Here is a 14,196-nt window from a genome sequence, read left to right on the forward strand (position 1 = left end):
GAGACAGAGTCAAAGCACAGGAGGGTTTTGTCCCAAGAGATCACTAACGAAATAATCTTTGCGTACAAGAAGTGGGGCTCTTTCCCAGCATTTTTTAAAGTTCGAGCATTTCTCTCATTCCAAAAATCCCAAAGAGTTGTCTGTAGCACAAAACTCCCTAGAATATTCCATCTTCTTGGCCACTACACGAGGAATCAGGAATCAAGGGTGTCATCCGAGATGGGAATACCCATGAATCCCATATCTCCTCAGAATTCTGCCCCAAATGGCTCTAGCCACCCTGCAAGGAAGGAACATATGGCCAATGGTCTCCCCATCTTCCACTCAGAGAGCATAGTGACCAAGATGAGAATCTTGTGAATTCTTAGATGGTCAACCATTAATATCTTGTCCAGGCGGAGTTGGGATGCCACCAAATCCTGAACACGTGCAATATGGGAGAGCTAGGCACAAGGTGGCAGTAGATGAAATTGATGGGTAAAGTTCCAGACAAGTCCCAAATCCAAACTATCTTGTCTTTGCCCAACCTTTTAACATAAATGGAATCCAATGCCTCCAAGAATGCAACAATCCCATCAAGCACTGTATTGAGGAACTAACGTCTAAAGTTGATCTTCCAAGACCTTTGTCCCTTTGACCAAGTCACACAATCTTGAACCAAAACCTCTTTATACATTGCCACACTAAACAAATCAGGAAATTTGTCCTTAAGATGCACCTCCTGAGACCACCTATGTTTCTGGAAGCTGATCCTATCCCCATTATATACTCGGAACATTATCCCCTTTTGAAACTAATACTTCTGCCTTAGTATGCCAACCACACAGTCAACCCTATACCCCTGTGTAGACGCGTTTTCTGCGGGAAAAAACAAAACCGGGGAGGGCTGCGGCCTAGAACCGAACAATATCTACATGGATGGTCGGGGCGTTACAACTATAACCTAGGAACTTTCTCTTTCCGCTTCTGATGTGGGACTATTATATTTATCGTCAGAAATCCACTGAACGTAATAAGATTCATGCTTGCTCTCGATCACCCTGACCCGTAACTTAAACCTCGACAGCCATTTTTCAAGCAAAGCTTTATTATTGAGTTTTAGGTTTCTTAAGTCTAATCAACTAACCAAGTGAAACTTTTTCTTCGGCTCTGAGTCACCCAAAAAAATTTCTCTGAATCTACTCAATAGGACATCTAAGCAAAGATAAGTAATTGACTGAAATATTGGCTAGCACTGCCTTTATCAGAGTGATCCTGCCCCTAAGAGACACTGGGTCTCGCTCAAGAAGAGTGTTTTTTCTGCACCATCAATATAATTGGGATCCTCTTCTCAGGCCTCCCTTCACATAGAGGCGATCCCCAGTAAATGGTTGGTGTTGGGACCCGGGTAGAACTCGGCCTTAAAAGGTAGCCGCTAAGGGGAGGGTGCCCTAGTTCTTTTAAGTCCTTCCACAGCCATTGACTTTTCTGATGTGGGATCTTTGACTTTCGTGTGAAACCCCCAACAATCTCCTTCCCTCGGAGCAACATGGTAACTACGAGATCTTCCCCAAGGGATTTTCACCGTCCTCTAGGGTACATCGCAGTTACCAAGCCCCGACTCTGATACCACTTGTTGGGACCCGTGTAGAGCTCGCCTTTAAAGCTAGCCGTTAGGGGAGGGTGCCCAAGTCCTTATAAGCCCTTCCACACCCATTCACTTTTCAACTATGAGATCTTTGCTTTTCGCGGGGAACCCCCAACAATTGGTACTGCTCAACCAGGCACCCAAGTAAGACCGTGAATCTAGCTTTCTCGGCGTCTTCTATGTGAATACCCAAGGTTGCCAGAGCGGGAATCGAAACGGGAATCGTAAGCGGGAATCGAAGGCTCCCAGAATGGTCGGAAGCGGGAATCGTGAAGTCGCTGGAGAGTCTCCGGATATTCGTCGGGGAGTCGACGGGAAATCGCCGGGAATCTTTGGGGAGTTTGGAATCTCTAAGCAATCTTCGGGGAATCGCCAGAAAATCACGTTTCACATAACATTAAATTGCGGTTCCCAAAAGTAGGAATCGTGTTTCCTCGGAATCATAAGCCGCGATTCCCAAAAGTGGGAATTGATTTTCCGGCGAATCCAAACCGGGATTCCAATTTTTGGGGATTCGAGAATACTCCCGTTTCATATTCGCAAACAGGAGAATCGCGGTTCCCCACTCCCAGGAAAGAATCCTGCTTCCTTGTGAGTACCAACAACTTGTCTTCCATGTGAATACCCAACTCGGACTTCCAAAGATTAGACCTCTGCTCTGTCACAACCTCATAGTATCGTAGAACTGTTTTTAATTTCAGCACTTTGTCCCCATTCGCCTCGCTGAAGATCAAAGTATCATCCACAAACAGTAAATGAGAGCGTTATCCCCCTGACCTGATACATGGGGAAACCTTCAATCAGGCCATTAAATGGTTGGGACCATCAATTAAGTATGATTGTAGAATATTCAATCTTCCATTGTGATACCCACTGTATAAATGGTGAAATCATGTTGAAATCACAAGGTGGGTCCAATCATGACTGTTCAATGTAGGTGCATCTTATAGTTCATGCCCCTTTCTATTAGGGAGTTGTTAGTTGTAAATTCGATGGATACAATTAGTAGCAAGTTCTCATGATAGTTTTAAGCATTGTTGTAAATTCCGTTTCGTTTCGTCCGGAATGGACGAAACGAACCGGTTTCGTTACAATTCCGGAACGAAATTCCAAAAATTTCGTTTCGGTGGAAATTTCGTTCCATTCCGGACGAAATTTTTCGAAATCCGGAATTTCGTCCAGAATGGACGAAATTCTCCATTCCGGCCGGAATCGTGCATAACAGCTAGTTTGACTGGATTTTGCAGATTTTACAACAATGCCCCTGGAACCTGGTGCGCACCACGCATACCCGGCACGTCCTGCTTCTTCAAGTAAATGTCTTTACTATTTTATTGTCCATTTACTTAAGATTTACATGTAAATAACGGAATACTCCCCTTTTGGATTTATTAAAAATAGTTTCAACACCCAAATCTAAAAGGAAAAAAAGTCAACTCTCCAGTTCTAGTACAAAATTCAAAGAAAAATGGTCGGGTCAAAATTTTAACTTTCTTAACTTCTAAACAGTGGGGTATTTTTCAAATTTTAAAAATTCATAAAATCTATTTTGTCCAAACATTATTAAATCCCAAAAGTCCGGTAAAAAAATCTCATAATTTGGTCTCTAAAAATTATTCATCTTGTCAGGCATTGGTCAACACACTGGTGACAGACTTTTTTTTCTAATGAATGATGTATTAATCACTTAATATATTTTTTGTGTGAACGAAAAGTTTCGACCGAAATGACCGAAATCCCACCGAAATTTCGTTTTGGTGGCCAAAACGAAATGGCGACGGAAACGGAATTTACAACTAAGGTTTTAAGCCATTGTTCATTATTGTCCTTGTCAGACTATGTTACCAAGGCATGGCATCCGCTCTTAAAATTGAAGGGTCTGAGATGGTGTCAATGGATCCAGACAGTCCGGTGGAGCACCCGAATCCGAAGTTTAATGGACCGGACCTAGACACAGGATCCATGGCCATATTTTGGATCCCAGTCATAGGATCCAAAAAAATTACCAATCGGATCCAGACAACAAATAAAAGCCTGTGGGACAATCCGAAATCCGATATTATTATATAATTTTACGAAAATACCCTTCAATTTTTATAACATTAAGTATTATTTCAAGGGTTTTTTAGTAAAAATAAGCCATGTCAATTTTTCGAGCGATTTCTATTTCAGTATTTTGTCATTCATCTGTCCCAACTCTTGAGTCAGCCTCTTCTTTTCCTTCTCTAACCATTGACTTAAAGTCTCTAATCCGTTGTATCGTCGCCATTGCAACTCGCCCTCTCCCTCTTTTGAGGATTTTAACTGTGTACAATGTAAGTAGGACCTACTAGGACACTTTGATGGATGGCCCGATTTGAAATGGATCGTGACTGAGACATAGGCATGGTTTTAAATTTCAGCCGAAATCCGAAATTTCGGTGGAGACCGAAGCCGAAATGGCACTTACCCGAAACGTGTCATTATTTCGGTTGAAATTGCGTGCCAAATTTTAGGGATATCCACCATTTCTTCGATTCTTTAATTATTTTATTATTATCCCAAAATTTCGACCGAAATTACCGAAATTTCAGGGATAATGATAACGAAAAAAATATTCTTTTATTAATCTGTAAGGGATTTCGACCGAGATTTCGAAATTTCAGTCGAAATTTTGGTTTGGGAGGGGTGTGAAACCGGTAGCGAAACCGAAATTTCAATCCATGGACATAGGTGGATCCGATCAGAAGTGGATCCTATGACACCCCTAACAACACCCATTTTGAAGTGCTTGTAACAAGAGTTTTTTCTAACAGATATACAACAAAAAATATTAAAAGTTGACCATGTATTTGCAGTTCATACCAACATTTGCCGGCTTTAATGCTAGCTGTGTACATGGCTTGGTTGTTAGCCTGTGATGAAAACCATTGCTAGTGATGGTATTTCTGTCCCTTGAGTATAGTCCATGCCCTGAAAAATCAAGCCAAACTCATTTATTAATCCATTTATGATACTGAAAAATGATAGGTAATATATGTGTGTGTATGTATGTACTATATATAAAGAAAGAGCACATAGTTTTCCTGTGGTTTTGAATAGACAAGGAGCCATTAGCAGGATCCAAAATTTTCAGTTTTAATGGAAGAATAGACTAGATATCGTCTCATGCGTGTTGCCATTTTGTTCTTAGATATTTGTGACTAGTTTGGACTCGGTTACGCCTCACAGAAGTAAGATGTAGAGAAATTACAATGCATAGAAAACAAGCTATTTTATGACCTGAAGCGCCTAGGTATTACAAGATTCCGAAATGGGAGCAGCAACCTTAAAAAGAAGATTCACGCAAGTATAGGTTGAAAGTCTGAAGACATACCATACGAGTCACAATGAAGGTCATGGTGTTCATGGATCACTCTAATTGAAATTTCTGACTACTTCAATAGATTCACTTCTGTTCAAAGATACACCCATATTCACTAAGTTTCCCATGGTTTTCATGGATCACTCTACTGAAATTTTTTACTACTTCAATAGATTCATTTAGGGTCAAAGATAAACCCATATTCACTAGTTTCTCATGGTGTTCATGGATCACTCTAATTGAAATTTCTGACTACTTCAATAGATTCACTTATGGTCAAAGATACACCTATATTCACTAAGTTTCCAGTGTCGCTTCACTCAAACATGTTTACGGTAAGAAAGTTGAACACCGATGCTGACCATGTTGTAATGAAAACAAGAATCCAACTAAAACATACATTCGACACATACGTGACATGAACATCAGCCCTTCATAATATGATGATCTGACAGCCTATCCATAGATGAATATAGGATTTCTTTGTCTGTGGATTGGTTGTTGATTTTTGAGGATAAACTAGAGATTTGGGATCCTTGACTTTTGAATAATCATAGAAAGTTTCATAAAATCATCAAATTTAATGGACTTGTCCAAGCCAAACTAGGAAATAGAGGGAATGAATTCCTTGTTGACTCTGGCCCTTGCTTCAAACGTCAAAAACTGTATCAAACAGGATTTAGAAGAATATAAATGAGATTTAGAAGAATATAAATGAATGGCCCTTACCTGTAAAGCTGTTCCAATAACACTATTAACGCAAGTTGATGATTTAAGAATGGATGCCCATGACCATAAGGGCCACCAATGCAAAATGCTAATGTTGATGATCCCTGCGCAAATGAAAAACGGAAAAATTCAAGCCAATGAATTGTTTCACAGATAAGTCCTAAAATCTAAATAACCAATAACCACAAACCGATTATTAAATGAGAGAAATTTTATAAAAAAAGCTTTGTACATAACCAGAAAAGTGACGTAAATCTTTTGTGTAACTGAACTTGGCGTTGAGAGTATGATTCTTATTTGGTGAATCTGGAACCTCAACAAGATGGAGAACATCCTGTCATCATTCTCTATGGGAAAAATTTCCCATATCCATTGAGGCTAATTTATGGGCTGACAATAAACGAGCTACACGTGATGCCGAATGTAAGAAACAAGGCACATGACATTGCAAGCAAGGTGTCCAGCATTGTACAGCTTCACCCGGACTTTGTCTTTATGTTTTTTTTTTTTTTTTTGCTTTTATTTATAATAGATAAAAAATAATATACATAATTTTCTTCTCCCTTTTTACAAAGCATCAATTACTAAAGATATTGATCCAGTGACTGGTATGCTTAGTACTGTATCTTGTTCAAATCTAAGGTCAAATGCGTACTGTTTTCCCTGCATCTCCCACCAACTCAGCCATTTGCTCTGATCCAATGTCTAATCCATGCTAATCCAACACCACGACCTAAGAAAACATAATAAAGAGGTAGGGAAGAAAAGTCAAGATGTAAAACTTCAAACAAATGCAAGAAAGCCTTCTTACAGTCATAACAAACACAGAATCATGAAGTTCGGAAATAGATAAAATTCAAATAATACAAAATAATAAACAGAAGACAAATGAGACACTAGTGGAGATGGGGTTAATAGATATAGCCGTGGGGACTCCATCCTCTTCATGACTACCCAGCATACAATGATAGTTGATACCCTCTATGTTTGGCAGGTGTGACAGAATTATCATTATTTGAAGAAATAACCAATGTGTAGATTTTTGACCCATTATATTTGTGGTAGAATTTTAGAAAGTATTCACGGTTTATTTATGTTCAAGGTAATGCCTTTGGATACAGACTTCACAAATCATGGGTCACATAAAATGACCAGAAGAGTGTGAGAGATTAATAATATTAACAAAAATATGACAAGAAGAAATTATTGAAATTCCGTCTATAATGCGGAAGCTATGATTTGTGGAGACCGACACGAATGTCGCGTGTCGACACTGACACGGAGTGTTGGACACGGCAAACCTCCAAAATTTAGAAATGGGGACGCGGCTAAAATAGAAAGCATATATATTCATAATTTGCCGATATGGATTTGTGTGTCGAGTTTCGACACAAATAGTTGTCTGACATGACAATATCTTAACATCTAGAAATTGTGACACGTACATAGTGTACATATACATAAAATTATTAATTATTACACAAATACTTGTCCACACACCCACATTAACTCAACATAGTAATACATTTAAAAGTGTCCAAAGGAGTGTCGACATGTGTGGAAACGCGTGTCGTGTCGGACACGGCAGGACACATGTGTCGGCAATAAATTCAAAGTGTCGGCCAAATCATATTGCACAAGGAACCAACATTAGGGAAAAATTATCTAAGCACAAAATGCAAAACCTATTAACTCACATCAAAACCAAGAGCATGGAAGTGTATGCTATAATATCCTACCGACTCAAGCATTTAAAAAAAAATCTGACATAAAGGGTTCAATCCTAGGTTTGTGGAGCCTCTAGCAATGCCCTAGCCCCATAAGAAAATGACACAAACCGATAATTCCTGCTTGGACTATGCTGGCTGCTTCACTTCCATAAAAGCCAAAAGCATGAAGACTAATAGAACCCACAATATTAGAACCAAAGACTGAAATGGTGTAGAAAAATAATGCTCCTACCAAGAATAGTATAGAGATAAAGAAGGCCTCATGATTAAGTCTTGATCTGACAAGACCATAAGATGTGACTGGTTGAGAGAGCCTCACATAGAGGGAACAGACCTTGCACCTTCCAATTTTGTAGGAGTAGAGAGATGAAAGTTGGTTGTGTGGACCGTGTGTTTAACTTTTGATGAGTATTAGACTTCTGCAGTGTTTTTTTGTGAATTTCCAAAACGCTTGACATTGCTTTCTCTAGGATCTCTGCAGTTCCATCATGGACTTCTTACAGGATTCCTAAAATGGCCTATCCTAGAAAGCAAATGCCTTTCTAATTCCTTTAAGCCAAGCACTCATGAGCCAACCAAGGGAACCTACACAGTGAGGGTCTGAACCAAGTCGATGCAGATACTGATCACTTACAATACATCCAGTTAATGATGGATTTTGTTAGAAGTGTGTGTATGTGTGTAGATGCCCAAGGGCATAGTAGTCATTGTACGTTCTTTCATTTATATAAATACACCAGTGAGGGGGAGTCTTCCCTAACTCACTAATTTCTCTTCTCCAATCTCTTCTACCATGGTGAGGCTGCCCAGTCAGCATCACAAAAACCTTCTAACTTCATATGGCTACCAATCCGGTTTTTCATGAGCGTACCAAACACATCGAGGTGGATTGCCATTTCATTCACCACAGGATCCAACAGGGCGAGTTATGCACTTCACACGATGAGCAGATCAGCTAGCTGATACCTTCACCAAACCCTTGAGTAAAGCAAAAATTGAGTGATATTTGTAACAAGCTAATGTATAATATATACATTCTAGCTTGAGGGGAGTGTTAGAAGTGTGTGTGTGTGTATGTGTGTAGATGCCTAAGGGCATAGTACTCATTGTTCCTTCTTTCATTTATATAAATACACAAGTGAGGGGGAGTCTTCCCTAACTCACTAATTTCTCTTCTCCAATCTCTTCTAACAGATTTAAAACTACAACCATTCCTCTTAAAACTATCCCATAGTAAGAGAGTTGATGCAATAAATTGTGGTCCCTTTTCATCCGATCGAAGCAGAAGTTTTGAGGGTATACCCAGTCTTCAGACCTGATGTGCTGCATGACAACAATGTCTTCACCTTCAATCTGGGCCTTCACATCACTGCATGAATGTTATATCATATAAAATTATCAAAAAAAATGCAGGTTTAAGCCAACTTTTACAAGAAGCCTTCTAATAGCATCAAAATCTGGTATGTAAGTAGCATAAAACAGAAAGTTACATCAACAGTAACTGATCGGGTAACTCCAATTTAAACACTAGCTTGCTTAAATATAACTGAAATAAGATTGTGGACTTTAAGCTGAATCAGATTTGTAGCCAAATATATCACAATTTTCTTAGCCGGCACTGTAGTCCTATTGGTTGGGATTCTACGCAGAATCACATATGCGAAATTAAAGTATTGCTTATGTCACTGTAATTGTGATGGTAGTGTTATTTGATTTTATATATATATATATATATATATATATATATATATATATATATATATAGAGGAAACTGTTGGTGAGCTTAAGCTCACCAAACTTATGGTGAGCTAGCTTGCCCAATCACATGGGTCCCACATTTTGGGGAGTGATCCAAACCATTCATTTGCAAGGCCTCATCATAGATAGGGGGTGTACCAAAAATCAGCTCCATAGGATCATCCTAACCCCTCCATTTGTGGAGGACAAAAATGGGGCAAATTTGGGTCTGTCCATTTTTGTCCTCCACAAATGGAGGGGTTAGGATGATCCTATGGAGCTGATTTTTGGTACACCCCCCATCTATGTAAGGGACTTTCAAATGAATGGTTTGGATCATCCTAACAAAGTGGGCCCCCATGTGATTGGGCAAGCTAGCTCACCATAAGTTTGGTGAGCTTAAGCTCACCAACAGTTTCCTCATATATATATATATATATATATATATATATATAAAGGGACAGAGTTTGTGTTAGGGGCATGGACTAGTTTTTAACTGCTCAGCAAACAAAGTTGCAAAGAATGACAGCTTGAAGAGTTGGACTCTCCCCTTTCTTATTTTGAGTCGCGCAACAGAGGTGCGATGGCATGGAAAGGATTGGCCCGTCAGTGTCAGAAGCATTGCTCAATGGATTTGCTTAAAGCTTTGATCAGTGTAAGAGCAACAACCTTAAATTAATGGGTTGGCATGTTCCTACAACCCACCGATTTGTGAGATCGGAAGTGACAGATGGGAAGTTGGATGTGGTTCACTGCAGTGTTGGCTAAGCAGTTGATGGGTACGCATATGGCCTGAGGGTATGAAATGACAGAGGGTTAGATTGGAGGAAGAGGCCTTCCCTAAGAGATGAGGTGCTGAACGTGTCAGCACCAAAGATGATGCAGAACGTGCGGTGTTGATCGAATCTATGGTTTTTTTATTTTTTATTTTCGTCATTTTATTTTTAGTATTTTTTTGGGGTGTCAAAACTTGTCTATTTAGCTTGATTTTGGTATTATTAGAAAGGTTTTTCGATTACCTATCTAAAGAACCCAAGATTACGCGATTTGGACTTGATTTGAGCAAGTTATGGTCATTTTCAGGTTATGGTAAGGGTCAATTACGAAATTGCTATTTTAGGGTTATTAGTAATATTTCGAAGTTTTGTTTTTGTTGCCTTAGATGGAATTAATTGCTTAGGTCTTAAGTTAGTATTTAATTTTGCTATTCTTAGATTTTGACTCTCTATATTATGTAATGTCATGAGGAAAGAAAGAGATTTGAATAAAGTTTATTTTTGGGACATTACTTGTGAAGAGAGCATTGGCTCTTTCACGTGGCTGAAGGAGCTTGGCTCCTTTCAAGTGTTATATTGGAGTTTTTCTCCAAACCATGGCATGGGTTTTCAAGCCCCCGTGAGATTATTTTAGTTGCTTCTTCTGTTGATCTCAATCTTGGTGTTACCGCTCCCACGCTCCCTGCGTCAAAAGAGCTTACAGAGGCAACTCAGTGTGAAGGCATAATCAGATTGACAAACTAGAAGTATGCTCTTGGGGTGAAGAGGAGGCACTGGCAAACTTGGGTCAAGATGTCTGATTCACTCTAAAAGGAAGAGAGAACAACCCACGAGAAGGGAGGCGATGTCGAGGGCCAGCAGGGTGAAGGTGTTCACGACCTTGAAGGACTAAGGATGAATGCTTTGATAGTAGGTATCAGCTGGGTATCAAGTTGCAAATCATATCGAAATGGTCCGAGTTGAATATGGCCTCTGATACAGTTGGTATTAGAGCAAAGGTCCTGAGTTCAAAACTTCTTGACATTAAAAATCCACATGGAATGGCCAACCCAAAAAGGGAGGCTACATGTTCCACATGTTGGCCAACCCTAAAAAGAGACATGCATGAGGGGGAGTGTTAAAGTATAAAAAGATTAAATAAAGCCATCTCCAACAGCTTAAGCTTTTGGAGTAATTGGTTGTTTGACAAGGACCAAAAACAAATATAAGGAAAAAAAGAAGAAGAAAATCTAACAGAAATCACAAACAAAAAAGGCATCCTATTTCTCATAAAAAGAAAAAGAAAAAAGCAATCATTTAAGCGATATTAAGTTTACTTTCATATGAGAGAATGATTATAAGGGAACTAAGAAAAAAATACCAAAAAATGATTAAAAAAAAGATCTAGCCAAAAACACAAAAACATTTTGGAAAGAGTCAGTGAATCAATCATTGACTCTGCAATTTCAACTACAAAGAAATGATAGAAAACTTAACAGAGCTGCAATAGTTTTTATCTCCATTCATTTTCCAATCAAAATAAGCAACTAGATTAGTTTCAATTCCAAGTAACAAGCATTGAACAGTAGCTATCGGAGTTGTGGTCGGGAACATCATCCACTGAAAATGTGATAGGACGACATCTAGTAATCTGTGTACTTGGGAAATATTCATTGTCATCTATATCATGACTCAGCTTATTGATTAATCGCCTAATAGAAAGTTAGGTTTTCAATCTAAAAACTGATAAACGGAAAGGCATTGAAAATACAAACTTGTATGCAAATTATTTTATACACAGAACTTATTTAAATGTACTATTCGGTAGATCTGTTTGAAAAAAATTGTTTCAAACATCTAAGCAAGAAGCACGAATGTGGGAAGAGTAGATGTGATAGGAAACTATCACTTGTTGAGAAAAATGATATTTATAGCCAGTACTTTTTGGATTGGATCTGATTTGAATGTCATCAATATGGCAATAGTGCTTGAGCTTCTTCTTGTATTCATCAACCAACAGTTGGATTCCACGGGATCTATTTTTGCCTATAGTAAGTATACGTATAGGAAGGGCTCTCTGCAATTGTAATGACATAAATGTATAAATATAATATCGAAATTAGTTTACTGACAAATTTCATGTTGTCAGAAGTTCCTATATAGCAAAATCATGAATTAAGAAAGCTGAGATCTGTAAAAATAACTATATGAATCTATATAACCTAGAAGAAATGTATGTGTGAGTGTGTGTTTTATAATAGGATGGATATGTTTAAAGAAAAAGTCCATAAATACTATATCAAAATTAGTTTACTCCTTTACTGAGAAATTTCATGTTGTCAGAAGTTCCTATCTAGCAAAATCACGAATTAAGAAAGCTGAGATCTGTAAAAATAACTGTAGGAATCTATATAACCTAGAAGAAATGTATGGGTGAGTGTGTGTTTTATAATAGGATGGATATATTTAAAGAAAAAGCCCAGAAGAAGTGTCTTCAGTCAACTTGTTTTACATGAATCAAAAGCATCCAAATGGCATCGTGTAAGGACCAATCATTTCCCTGCATATTGAGGTAAATGTAAGTTTTACACAACTCATTCAGATCCAAGAAATGAGAGAAAGAGAGAGAGCAACAACAACACTTGAGATAAAACAAGGAAACTTTGCCAATGAGGCATGTTGACAGCATGGTATGATGGGATCACTGAATTGCAGAGGTGGGACTCAGCTTTGAGCGATCCAAACCATCCACCTTGTGAGCCCTACCTTGTATTGCCCATAGCTCCAAATCACTCCTAGCAGAAAATATCAATTGCATGCTTAAGAGTTTGCGGATGAATTATATATATGAGGAATGATGAGGTGGAGCCCGGCTCCATTGTATTAGCATGCACCCTATTTTTATTAAGATTTTACTAGTAATGACGTGTTGATGGATATATTAAATGTTTGAAAGGAGAAGACAACAAAAACCTTATAGCGAGTAATCCTTCTTTCACTCCCCTTGCTTTGGGCAAGCGATCCTCCCCTTAGAACAGAGAATGTTTCCACCCCCTCCACATTCTTAAGAAACAAAATATATCCCACCCTCCCTCTCGTGTAAGCTTCTCTCTTAACTCCTTTTCACCTCATCTTCACCAAGTTTATGTTTCATAAACCAAGATTTGATCCAAATTTTTATCTTCCAAGCTTATTTCACATTAGTATTCCATAGTGATCCAGGTATCCTCCTTGGAACAACTTCTCAATTTCATTTAACAGATGGAGAACAACAACAACAAGAAAAGTTGTGCTTGTTCGGTCCTCAACCAAGATTGCACCGATGCTTACATCTTTGTACGGTTTTTCCCGCCTTCGAAAAGCTAGACGTTCATGTTGATTCACAATCTTTTTCGGATGATTAAAATACAAGAACTTATGGTAGGGAAAACCTCTATCACTTGTGACTATATTCGATTCCTTGGGTCATGAGGCCTCTCAACGAGAACATGATTAAACTAATGGGACTTTGGCATTTTAAACTCACTATATGCGAGAGTAATGAATCTCGAGGGCCGAGCCAATGATTTACGCAACCAAATGAATGATTCAGCACCTGAATTGTGTCAACAATTAATGGCACAAGCTGAAACAGCTGAACAAAGTTATCAAGCAAAGCAGCAAGAAACCAATGCTCTACAACAAGAGGCAGATGGACTGCGCAACCAAGTTGCAAATTTGGTGGCCCAATTGAATAGGCCATCAACCAGGCGGATATCTCCAACTAATTTCTTATATGATTCTGGAGCCTCCAACCATATGACTAGTAAGAGTAGTTTGCTTAGTTCTTTTCAGTCTTATTCATCCTCTGTCAAATCTGTCACATTAGCTGATGGAACCACATCTCCCTTTTTTAGAGTAGGGGTTGCCTCTAGTTCTAGCATGTCTCTCTTCTGCTTCCCAGTTTCCTTTTTAATTTACTTTTGGTTAGCCAACTCAGTAAATATCATCACTGTTATGTAACCTTCTTTCCTTATTGTACATGTCAGGATTTGGCAAATAGGAGGAGGATTTGTTCGTACCATGAAGTGGACGGCCTCTATTATCTCGATCGAGAGGTTGCTCATACTGCTTTGCGGAGTTCGGTTGATTTGTTTCAGTGGCATTGTCGTTTGGGCCACCCCCGGTGGAGAAGTTGCAGCTCCTCCATGGTGTCCGGTCTTGTTAGTCAGTTTCAGTGTGAGTCTTGTCAGTTTGGGAAACATTACCGTGCTTCGTTTCCGTCTAAAAGTGTTA

General features: G+C 38.8%; 1 pseudogene; it reads right to left on the minus strand.

Annotated features, from left to right (window-relative positions):
• Window positions 1–4,407: 4,407 nt before the first annotated feature.
• LOC143855819 (putative RNA methyltransferase At5g10620) lies at window positions 4,408–13,663 on the minus strand (annotated as a pseudogene).
• Window positions 13,664–14,196: the final 533 nt, after the last annotated feature.

Source organism: Tasmannia lanceolata, unplaced genomic scaffold, assembly GCF_043159265.1.
Source record: "Tasmannia lanceolata isolate RefF3 unplaced genomic scaffold, GAP_Taslan_0.1 ptg000023l, whole genome shotgun sequence".
In the NCBI taxonomy this organism is placed as follows: Eukaryota; Viridiplantae; Streptophyta; class Magnoliopsida; order Canellales; family Winteraceae; genus Tasmannia; species Tasmannia lanceolata.